Here is an 11,408-nt window from a genome sequence, read left to right as displayed (position 1 = left end):
TAGGAGGAGTAGCATAGTAGGAGCTATGGAGCAATGTTTAGTCAAGAAGAGGTAGCTCGGCAGAAACCAAAGGCAGTGAAGAAAACTGAATGGACCAATTTGGTTTGAAAAAACATAGGAATACTTTAAATTCTTTTCAGGAAGTATGATTACTCAGTGCCAATGAATCTAGTTCAAATCTTATTTTTTTGCACTATTAAAATGTCTTCATACAATGACATCTATATCTGGACACACTTATCTGACCGTAAGGTGGCAGCAATACAGAAAAGGAAAAGTAGAGTAAGAGATACATTAAGAGACAGTGGAAACATACGTATCGTATGGAAGCAACTCAGCTGTGTAAGTAAATATGTTGTTAAAAAAGCAGTGTGTCTCTGATGTTTGGCTCCATTCACATAGCTCCACTTTAGGTAATGTTAATGCATTCCCTCCCCCATGTGTGTGTTTGTGTGTGTATGTGTGTATGTCCTGCTGCCCTCACATCCATACACTGCCTTGATGGAACTCACAGTGGGTCTGTTTGAGGGTGAGTGAAAGGGCTAGTGTTTATCCCTGTGTGTGTGTGTGTGTGTGTGTGTGTGTGTGTGTGTGTGTGTGTGTGTGTGTGTGTGTGTGTGTGTGTGTGTGTGTGTGTGTGTGGATTCCGGTCCTAATAGAATTACACTGGACTCTCAGGACATGTTTGTATGATTCAAAACTTGCTGCAGCCCATTAGACAGACAGGTAGTGATGTCTACACCCTCCATCATGTCGTCCCCCTCCCGTTGGAAAGGACCCACAGCAGCAGTGACTGAATGAATTCCCTGTATGTCCCCATGGTCTCGCCTACACACACAGTATTTTTTTGGGAACTATGCCCTATTGTTGCAGAATGAGGCTGAACACATCACAATGGAATGCAAAGCAGCACGGACACACACACACACACACACACACACACACACACACACACACACACACACACACACACACACACACACACACACACACACACACACACACACACACACACACACACACACAAAAAGGTCAAACTCTAATCCCAAAACAAACACTGTCCCACACAGGTAGTGGACACACACTCATCTAGGGTTAGAACATGTCAGTGGGTATTCACTACTGTGTGTGTGCACACTGCAGCTTGGTCAGAAGGAACAGTATTTCAGTCTCTATCACAGAAAAAGTCATTCTCTGCCCTTAAATTCCTCACATTCCTAATAGTACATGGCTATTTGAGTGCCTTCCCATTTCCAGTCACAACTCCATTTTCAACTCACAATAATATTACAAAAAATATAAATATATAACAGATATTACAAGGACAGTTAAAATTTCATCCAAATAGACGAAAACAAACAAGCTAAAAGAATAATTAAATGGGATCAACAACAAAATAGCCCCAAGATAAGGTACTTGCATGATATGTGTTGCAATATGGGCTTAAGGATCAGTTCAGGAGAAGATTGATTTGCATCTTTGAGGATAAATGATATTCACAAGGTTAAACAAAACTGGGCAAGTGAGATCTGGAGTAAATCAAAGTTTTTTTAAATTGTATTTCACTGTCTTTGTACTGTAAACTCTATTTTGTTGAATGATATTTATTATTATTATTATTATTATTATTATTATTATATTGCTGCCCATAAATTTAGTTAATATTTTTATACTGAAAAAAAACCCTGGTCTGGTTTAGCAGCGCTGTCATCACCCCTTACAAAACATTTGAGGATGCATTGCTACATGTTTTGAAGTCTTTCCCATATTATGTAGAGTTGAACATAAGGCTCATTAAACAACCAAGAATATATTTCTAACTTAAAGCTAATGAAAGCACTAAAACTATAAAAGAACTATGCGGGGGAAAAGGAATTCCTTCTATAAAATATCTAGTTTATCTCTTCTCATATTGCCTGACATCTCTAGACAACTGTCTCAGATTCCCTGCCTTTCCTTATCTAAAGCACACCTCTTAATCACCTCTACCTATCCATCCATCTGTGCAACATCCAACTATTCACCCTGCTGTATAATTCCCAGCAGGGCTGATTGGCAGCAGTAAAGCCTGGTTACTAACACACTGGTCCAGCTGCTACTGTTGTGAGGGGGGATTACAGCGACCGGTTCACTCTGTACCATCCCATTCTTCCTCTCCGCTCTCCATCCCTCCATCATTTCATTCACTCAATCCGCCGTTGTCACGCAATGTCAGACTTCATCCCTCCCACCACACACACACACACACACACACACACACACACACACACACACACACACACACACACACACACACACACACACACACACACACACACACACACACACACACACACACACACACGTGTATGTATGTGTTCACACAGACTTAACGCACACATGGACACATCTGTGTGTGTTTGGCAGCCTATCAGACACAGCACTATGAAATCACCAAATTATTTTGACTAGCTGTTGGGCCCTTGAAAGAGGAAAGTCGTACCATTTCAAATCATTGATTACTTGATTTAATTTGACCTAAATTGGTCAAATAGTTTGTCAAGTACTTTGTACATCTATAAAGCTACAATGAATACTATTTATAGTCTGCACACACTCTTAAGACAGACAAATGACAATGTGTCAAGTCTGTAGCTCCTTGTAACATAAAGTTGATTTTTTATTTATTTGTAAAGGACAAGTAAAGAGAAATTAAAGTAAAGAGAGGGTTGTGCCTTTAATTGAGAATGCAGTTTGTGCAAATGAAGTCTTATAGTGTCTATTTATACAATTCTGATATACTTCCAGTGTTAGTTGCAGTATAGTGACGTCTAGTTATTAAAGTGTTGAAAATGGGAGGAGATAGATGGTGCAGACATTTAAAAAGTGTGAGGTTGGAGCAATTAATGAAATTGTAAAAACTCAAAAGATAATACCTCTTTAGGATATTGCAATGATTAAATCATTAAATGATAGTTTGGTTGTGAAGGGATGTTAGTGGTTTAAAGGTGGAGGCTGAAGCATGACATCAAGAGGTTATTTAGTAAGAGAGATAAGAAAACAATTGGCATGCATACATTTTTAGAGCTGTACTAAATGGTAAACCGCATCTAATTCGCCTAAAGGTTTGAATATATTGTATATCAGTATAACAGTTCTACCTAACTTTTCTATCGCTAAAACTTAGCTGAGAGTTCAAAACTATTTCAAGATAAATAAAATCTTCTACTTTTATGTATTCACTTCTACTAGTGAGGATACCATTCATCCTCCCTTTGAAGATGTCTGTGATTGGACGTTTTTTGATTGAGAAACACATATGTTGTTTATTTATATAATTCATTTGGAGATTACTCAACTCTACATTGTGAAGCTATTGTATACTGGTGGTTTCTTCAACATCACCATCACTCAACTCTCACCCTGACATATTACTGTAAGTATAAAACATGTGAATAAATGCTCAAGAATCACTGAGTGTGTGTTTAATGTAAATTCAGACATTCAGTCTATATGATGGTCAGAGGTCAAATTCTGTTGCTCAGAGGGCGTGATGACTTTATAGAATATGTTACTCTTAAAACATGGTCATCCAAGCATTTACATTAGGAAGATTTCATGGCAAAATCCATTCATTTCAATGGAATCACCACAACCTGAGAATTCGCTCGCCAAGGTGAAGTAAATCTGCCTAGTCTAGTTCAACTTTGACCCACAAATGTTCTCCTTTGATCAATAGAAAGCTGTCTCAATGTTGACCTTTGGGGGAAAGCAGAGCGGGAGCTATAAAACATAGGAAGGTATTGTAGCATGTTAACTATGTTGTATCATCCACCATCAGCATGGGCTCTGGGAAATTAGGATGGACATAGACCAAACAATTAATTGATTATTTGAAAGAAATAATCATTACATGCTGCCCTAGATGGCTTTGCATTCCCTCAGCAATCACTGCTCTGCATTTGTCCACAACGTGTAATGGCTAACATATTGACTTAACATAAAATCACAAAATCAGTGATACATAATTCATTGAAACCTGAGGCCTAGAAAAAGATGAAATGATCTCTGAAAATGTTTTTTGTATTTCATACAGCATAGAAAGAATGAGTGTCCCTAAATTCAGTTGGCTGTGACTTCCCTCAAAGTGATTCTTAACAAGCCCATACAATATTAAAAGACAACAAATAACTGACAGGAGCCATTTGACAGAACTGAACAACAACAACCTGACTTTCCACTTTTGATCACTTGCTTTAGTGCAAGCTAGTCTACCCACAGACTTGGCTGAACATTCTCAGAACATAAATATATCTTTTTTCATTAGACACTGAATCACAGCCAATGTGGTTCAGGAAATGAAAAGCTCTGTAATACAATCACCATCAATGAGTCACCAGTAGTTGTTAAAGCTACATTGATTTTGCAGTAAACAACTAAATGTTTCAAAGATCCACTGAAAGTTCAATACTAATGGATAGCATTACTGGCAGTACTGGAGCTATTTACCACTGTGGAGTATTGATCACTACAGATCATAAATGCTCTTCCTGGGTGAAGCTGTCTGCTACACATGGTCTCTAATGACATGGCAGTCAACCAATCGTACACAATTAACAGGCACAGTGAGAACATACTTAACCATCCCTCAGGGCTGGGAGATATACGAGATGTAGTCATTTGTCCTATATTTGTAGATACACAGTATTGAAAATATACTCTAAATCAAAATAATGAAATTAATTTTACAATGTTATATATTAGACAAAACAAACATTTTGAAGACTACTTTTGTCCGTTTTAATATCACTTGTACAACAGCACGATCATACAACGCTACTCTCTACAACTGATGCTACAACGCTTCACTACAGTCGGCAACATCGCATACAATGTTACCTTGTAACAGCTGATCTCTGCCGGCCAGACACAACGGAGGGCTAAGGCTGAAATCCGACATGAGCCTTACTTGAAACTAGAATTACCGCCAAGTTGCAGTTTACATCCATGTCGATCCAAATGCCATCACTTCATCATTTATCCTTTTTGTTTACCATTTATTCCATTTGTGATAAACACTCATAATTAGCGTATGAATTCTTGAGTTATGAGTCACAGCGACCTTGACTTTTGTCCACCAACTCTAATCAGCTCATCCTTGAGTCCAAGTGGACTTTTGTGCCAAATTTGAAGAAACTCCCTCCAGGCGTTCCTGAGATATTGCATTCACGAGAATGGGACAGATGTCAGGTCCCTGTGACGTTGACCTTCGACCCCTAAGATCTAATCAGTTCATTCTTGAGTCGGAATTGATATTTGTGCAAAATCTGAAGAACCTGACATATCGCGTTCATGTTTGTTTTTGGACAGACTTATATACTTATATTATATTATGTGAACTGGAATGGACTCTTTTTCATTGTTTCACTAGTTCTGAAACACCACACCCCCACGAACGCAGCTTTTCAGGGCTGAACGTTTTAAGTCTGAACACCCAATAAGCCATCCATATGCTTCAATTAAAGTTTTAGTCGGATCTTCAAATAGTGTCTCCCTTCCCATAAGCAGAAGCCCCTTCACCAAGCAATTGAACAAATGTGTGGTGGTGAGAAAGGAGCCAGGGTTTGAACTCTCTCAAGCTCTATTTTCTGATTGATTTTCTGATACTTCTGTCACAGGTGTAACACCATGAATGCCTTTGAGGATAGACAATCTGGTATGTGCCTATTTGAACAATTATTGCAGCTTGCCCATCTCTATGAAGATTGGCTTTTCATCCCGTTTTCAAGTATGGTCATTTGGAACAGCTATAACACTTTTGCCATTGGATGTGGACAGAAAACACTTTTTACAAACTACTTGTATAAACATACACCAACTTTAAGATTCCAGCAAAGCTGCCCAATCTGGGCCACAAAGCATAACCATGCTGCACCTTAACAACTGTCTAGCTCAGGCTAAAGTGAGGAAGCATTATGATGTAAGGATAATAATGCAGTCCTTGTCCTAAACTAAACTGCCCTCAGCAGCAGCATTATTTGGCAGCACAGGAGCAAATGGATGATGGATTTCCACTGCTTTGTGATTTCTAGACAGATGCCGGGATGAAGCAGCCTGTTGACCTTGAACAGAGTATCCTGCTACAGTCAGGTCAACTCCGACCGTGGAGCAGAGATCGGCTTTCCTGCACCCCAGTTTTACCCTTGACTATTCCTTGACAACTCCCAAATAAGCTTCAACATACAAGGTCACATAATTTCTAAGGATATTCTCTGACGGGTTTCAAGAGGAATTATGACTCCCAGTCATGGTAAGCAGACATAAGGTGAAAAGAAGAAAACCACAGCAGATTATCCATACACCACTTTTCCGTGACATCACAGGTCATAGTACTGCAAGATGGCAGCGCCCTTGTCACGAAACAGAGTGGTGCAGGAATGAGTCCTAAAACCCGGAAATGGGTTAGCCTTTTAGCACTTCCAACTCCCTTGTCTCTAAGTCAATGGGGGTATTTTTATGGGTTTTTGGTTAGATGCCTGAAATAAGATTTTAACGGTTTGTTCTACGACATAAAATACGTCAGTTACCTCACTCGTGAATTTCTGAAGGTTTCCTGTGTCCTAAAAACAGAGGTGGCTAAATGAGACTACTAAACGTCATCACGAAGACGAGTCCACCTGTAGTGGTGGTGACGTGCAGTCATGCGACCATGGTGTAGTTTGTTTATAACCTAACATTAATTTTTTACTTGTAGCTTTTGGTCGAGGGAACCAGTGCGATGCTAACTTCCGGGCTGGCCTACAAAAATCATTCCTTGCACCACTCTATTACGGGGGTATTGTTTCTTTTAAATGCTAACATTTGTCATATTTACTACATAATTGGATGATTACTTCATATACACTGAGATACAATATACTATATGGTCTAGAAGCGTTCAACTTTCATTTTTTATGGCGCTACCATAAAAGTAACACATTTAACGTGTCAGTTTGATTTTTTTCTAAACCAGAAATAAAAGCCATACTGCTCTAAAATACACAAAGGGTTTCTGAAAGCTAACATCCTAATGGATCATTCCATGTGTATATAAAAATCAATTACCTGACTGATGTCCTTCTCATTTTTGACATCAGTCAACTAGATAAAAATAGAAATGTAAAGACAGAAGGTAGCAGAGGGTCATTCTACTCTGAATTTCCTTTAATTTTAGCAAGAAAGACTTAAAGAGAGTGAAACCTTTCTCAACCTCTATCTGTCTATTCTAATTACAAAAAGCCCACATACAGTATGTGAGGGCCTTTGAAATATATTGATGTCATGCGAAGCCTCGCTGCCCGTCGATACCACGTGACTGGTTCAGCTCCGTTAAACCACTGCCACTTTCCAGTTTTACAACACTAATGCTGCCATTCATTATATGCTAATAATTTCAGTGTCATTATATTATGATACAATTATTGCCAAAATAATAGATTTACACATATTGGCTACATTACTCATGAGACCATTAGTTTTATTATACAATTATGTTATACAATGCTAATATATTTACTAGAAAATAGATACTATATAGCTATAAATGGATTACATGGAGAACATTTGTTGCTGTTTAATGAGCTATGACCCCAGGGGATCTGCGGAGGTACTGCAGAGGTATCTACAAAATTGTTTGTAGATAAAGCAATAAAAAAAAAAAGAGGTTTTGTTTTTATTACAAATTTATTTTTTTGCTTTGCCATTCGCATTCCCTCCTCCGCTGTACATCACGAAGGGCGGTGACACACACACCTACAGTCAGAGACAGCGTGGAAAGGAGAGGGGTGGTCTAAAAGACATTTCCGCCAATTTCACTTTTGGTTTCTACAGGCAAACAAATGACCAACCATCCCACCAACCTCCCTAAACAAAGCTTACTTTTCAAGGTTAAAGTCTGGTCTGACATTATATTTTGGCAAACATGTTTAATTGACAATTTGTCCTCAAATGTATTACACAACTGGCCATTTTTGTGAAAATACAGGTTCAGCTTTAGCTAAATGTCAAACAAAACCACTGAGAATCAAAGATAGTTTGTGTTTTGTTTGTTCATTCTAATTTCACCTTTGCAGTGCAGAACAGTTTTTCCCAGAATCCTAAACTGTTCACAACTATAAAACTACGGAGAGTGGTATTTGATATTGTGAAGAACCTGCCGAGCGTTTGATCACTGGTAAAGGTTCAGTACACTGAAAGAGCGGTACTCTGACAGATTCTTTAAAAAGTTGGGCCGATGTATTTAGAAAAGAGTTAGGGAGTAAAACAGATGTTCCTCTTGAATTAAGACTTTTTCATCACTGGAAATATCGACTCTAGTGGCATCATTCCTGCTGCGGTATTTCTATAAAATGGTTGCAGTAAATGCTTTTCAAGGTAGTTTCTCCTCTTAAGAGGAGACTCAACAGTCTGCCTCCACCATGCAGCACTGAATACAGAACACTTTATAGAATACCGCAAAGATTTGCAGCATTTGACTCCCAGCTTCTGGGAAATTGCACTCCCTGCTAGACAATGTATTAACAAATGAGATGTCACTCGACACCGATAAACACTGGACCATTACAGTACAATTAATTTTGTTGAGCTGAAATAAGAGTCTCTGGTGGACATACAGAACTGTATCTGCTGTTCCCTCCTGCTAAAGTTTGTGTTTTCTCTGTAAAGACAACAGAGGAGCAGGTTTGATCCCTGGGCAGTAAAGCATGTGTTTTGCATCTCTTTCACCTCTGCACATTGTTAAACTTTACACATGTTTATTTTAGCAACTCTGGGGAAAGTTGGTGACTGACCGTTGTGCCCTGTGTGATAACCGTCAACCCCTCAGGCCTAATACCTGATCACTTTAGCGGGCTTACAGCGAAGCAACAAGCAACCAGGACATTTTAGGGACGCAATTGGATCAGGTCCATAATGAATTCAGGGCCTTAGATCAGTCTCACGTTATTTCCCACTCAGTAATCTGGCTGGGGGAGGATTGGAGAGTAATCTGGATAGAGGGAGGGAGACAGGGAGGGAGGGAAGGACAATCCTCTCTGCTGTCAGTCCTCTTTACTTCATCAATTTCAGTGGCAAAATGTGTCATAATGCTTTAGTGCAGGTGTGAACAGTTAGTTTTAGATGGATTGGTGATAATCTAATATATTTTGTTTAGCCGCATTCAGCTGAATCATATTGTGATAATACAGGTACACTGCTTTCGACCACATCTTATTCTCTTCATCAGCCATCGGATATGATGGACTTTGCTCAGTTGTAATAACTAGGCTACATCATAACTAAGTTATAAAAACTGAGCACACTCAGTTGGCTAATGAAAACCATGAGATGAAAGCTCTGGAAAAAGCAAATATATTGACCTTAGATTTGAATGAAACAGTTTTTAATAGTTAAACATGTGATTTTGCATACATTTGCCATGTCATGATAATCTTAGGATCAAGATTTCCACAGCCCAGAAGCAAAACCACACATTTATTCATGAATGTAATATTTGAATGTGTGCAAGTATTAAGAGGAAATCGAAAAAAGGGAATGAGTGAAAAGCTTTGCAGCATTGCAATCTAATACGCAATGATAAGAGCCAATACAACAGTGACAGTGGGAAAATACCTGTGACTCCTCAGATTTGATTTGTTATAATTTATACTGCACTGACAAATAATGCACTAGGCCTACTACTAACCAATCCAGTAAAAGTCATATTGTAATATGAAATGTGGAAGAAGTATATGCATACACGGTTAAGTAGGTCTATATGAAGCTCAACTACAGTATGCAATATAAACACAGTAAAACACAAGCAGCTCTGCAGTCCTCCTAACAGACTGTAAATGAATGGACAGACTCAAGCTAGCTAGCACAACTTCGCTCCTCAGTCTGCTGTGACAGTGCAAGTTCACTGTGAGCACCCATGCTGCCTCAAGTGCTGTTGGGAATATCGGAAGGACCATATTCAGTTGCACATGACCCACTACCCACCTTTGTAGTAAATATGACTGGGAAAGTATAAGGTTCATAGTCAGTGTTAGCACTGACATGTTCAAGAACGTTGCAAAACAACTGAAACAGGCTAGTTATTTAAAGAATGGACAAGTAAGCTACATTAATGCTGCGTATCCAGTCCACTGCTTTTCGAAAGTAAGAGTTTCCGAGGAGCACGTGAAGGCAGCGTTATCCTACACCACTACACCGTCGCTGTGATGCGTGCTGTGAGATCACTCATCCAAAATCACCGTCGCTTCACTGCTACAAAGACCTTAGCCGCCCACCTACTTACTTCGCGCTGTCTGCTAACAGCGCACGTTCCCACACTCAGCGAGTACAACACAATGTTCATATTTCAACTTGACTCACCGTTAGTTGTCTGTTTTTTGACAGTTTGTCTGGAGTCTGCGAGCGTCGCTGTCACCGCTACGATCCGCCCACCCGAGTGTGCACTCCCGCTAGCCGCAGACTAACATGCTCCTCCCCGGAGAAGCTCTGATCCAATCAGAGATCGATATTGATGACTGGCTTTTATTTTATCCAATGAAATCGACGCTAAACTGTGAGTGACACATTTAATTTCCAATCATATCCTTCAAATCCTGGGCGGGCCCTTCGTCGTCACCAAATGTACTTTTGACAGACACCTTGAACGCACAATGGAGAAGTTTGACTCCTTTTACGGGACGTTGCCGGTCCAATGGCCGAGGGGGACAGGCTCTGGGATACGGCCACGGTCCAGGAAGAAGCCCTTATATCGCACAGATTACTGGAATGTCACCATGATGAGTTATTATAGAAAATACGGAGACTCCAGTTTAAAACTACAAATGGCATGGGTACATTCACCTGTATTAAAGACGGGCCAGGTATAGCCTAAATGTATTAATTCGATCAAATGAAGTCTGCAGGCTATTCTATAAATATACTAGTCATAGCTGGAACCACAAGAAATTCAAGGCAAATCACAATCATGTTTTTAACTCCCAATATGTTAAACTAATTGTGGATGATACGCCAGAAATTTGAGCAGCAGAAAAAAACAGACGTGTTTAGATTACATGTCCAGTTAATGTATTTGTAATATAGCCTATAAATATTCTGGCTAATTCTGCAAATTATATCTGCCACATTTCCCTTCAGCGACGGTAAAATTGCAATAACTTTCCATATGAAGAACCTTAGAGGGGGAAACAATCAAAAGCAGTTTAACTTCAAAAAGTTCAACCTCACATAATGTAGGTTTTTAGTGACACCTTGTGATAAAAATGGCAAACATCAGTCCCAGGCACCTTTGCCTGGGTTTGCCTCCTCTTTCTCTAAATTTCATCATTAGTCTGTGATGTCAGATTATAAATATATATATATATATATATATATTCTCCTCTCCCCACCCAGGAATCCCT

The 11,408-nt window shown here is 39.3% G+C and overlaps 1 protein-coding gene across 13 annotated transcripts in view; it reads right to left on the bottom strand.

Moving 5' to 3' along the window:
- The window catches only part of LOC115025507 (microtubule-associated protein 4), a 101,706-nt gene extending 91,217 nt beyond the window's left edge, over positions 1-10,489 (bottom strand). For all 13 annotated transcript variants that reach the window (XM_029457805.1, XM_029457804.1, XM_029457818.1 and 10 more), the window contains exon 1: positions 10,372-10,489. The gene's annotated coding sequence lies outside the window, so the exon portion shown is untranslated. The remainder of the gene's footprint in view (positions 1-10,371) is intronic.
- Positions 10,490-11,408: the final 919 nt, after the last annotated feature.

Source organism: Cottoperca gobio, chromosome 20 (genome assembly GCF_900634415.1).
Source record: "Cottoperca gobio chromosome 20, fCotGob3.1, whole genome shotgun sequence".
In the NCBI taxonomy this organism is placed as follows: domain Eukaryota; kingdom Metazoa; phylum Chordata; class Actinopteri; order Perciformes; family Bovichtidae; genus Cottoperca; species Cottoperca gobio.
The sequence above is the reverse complement of the archived record's forward strand: the minus strand, read 5'-3'. Positions and strand labels throughout refer to the sequence as shown.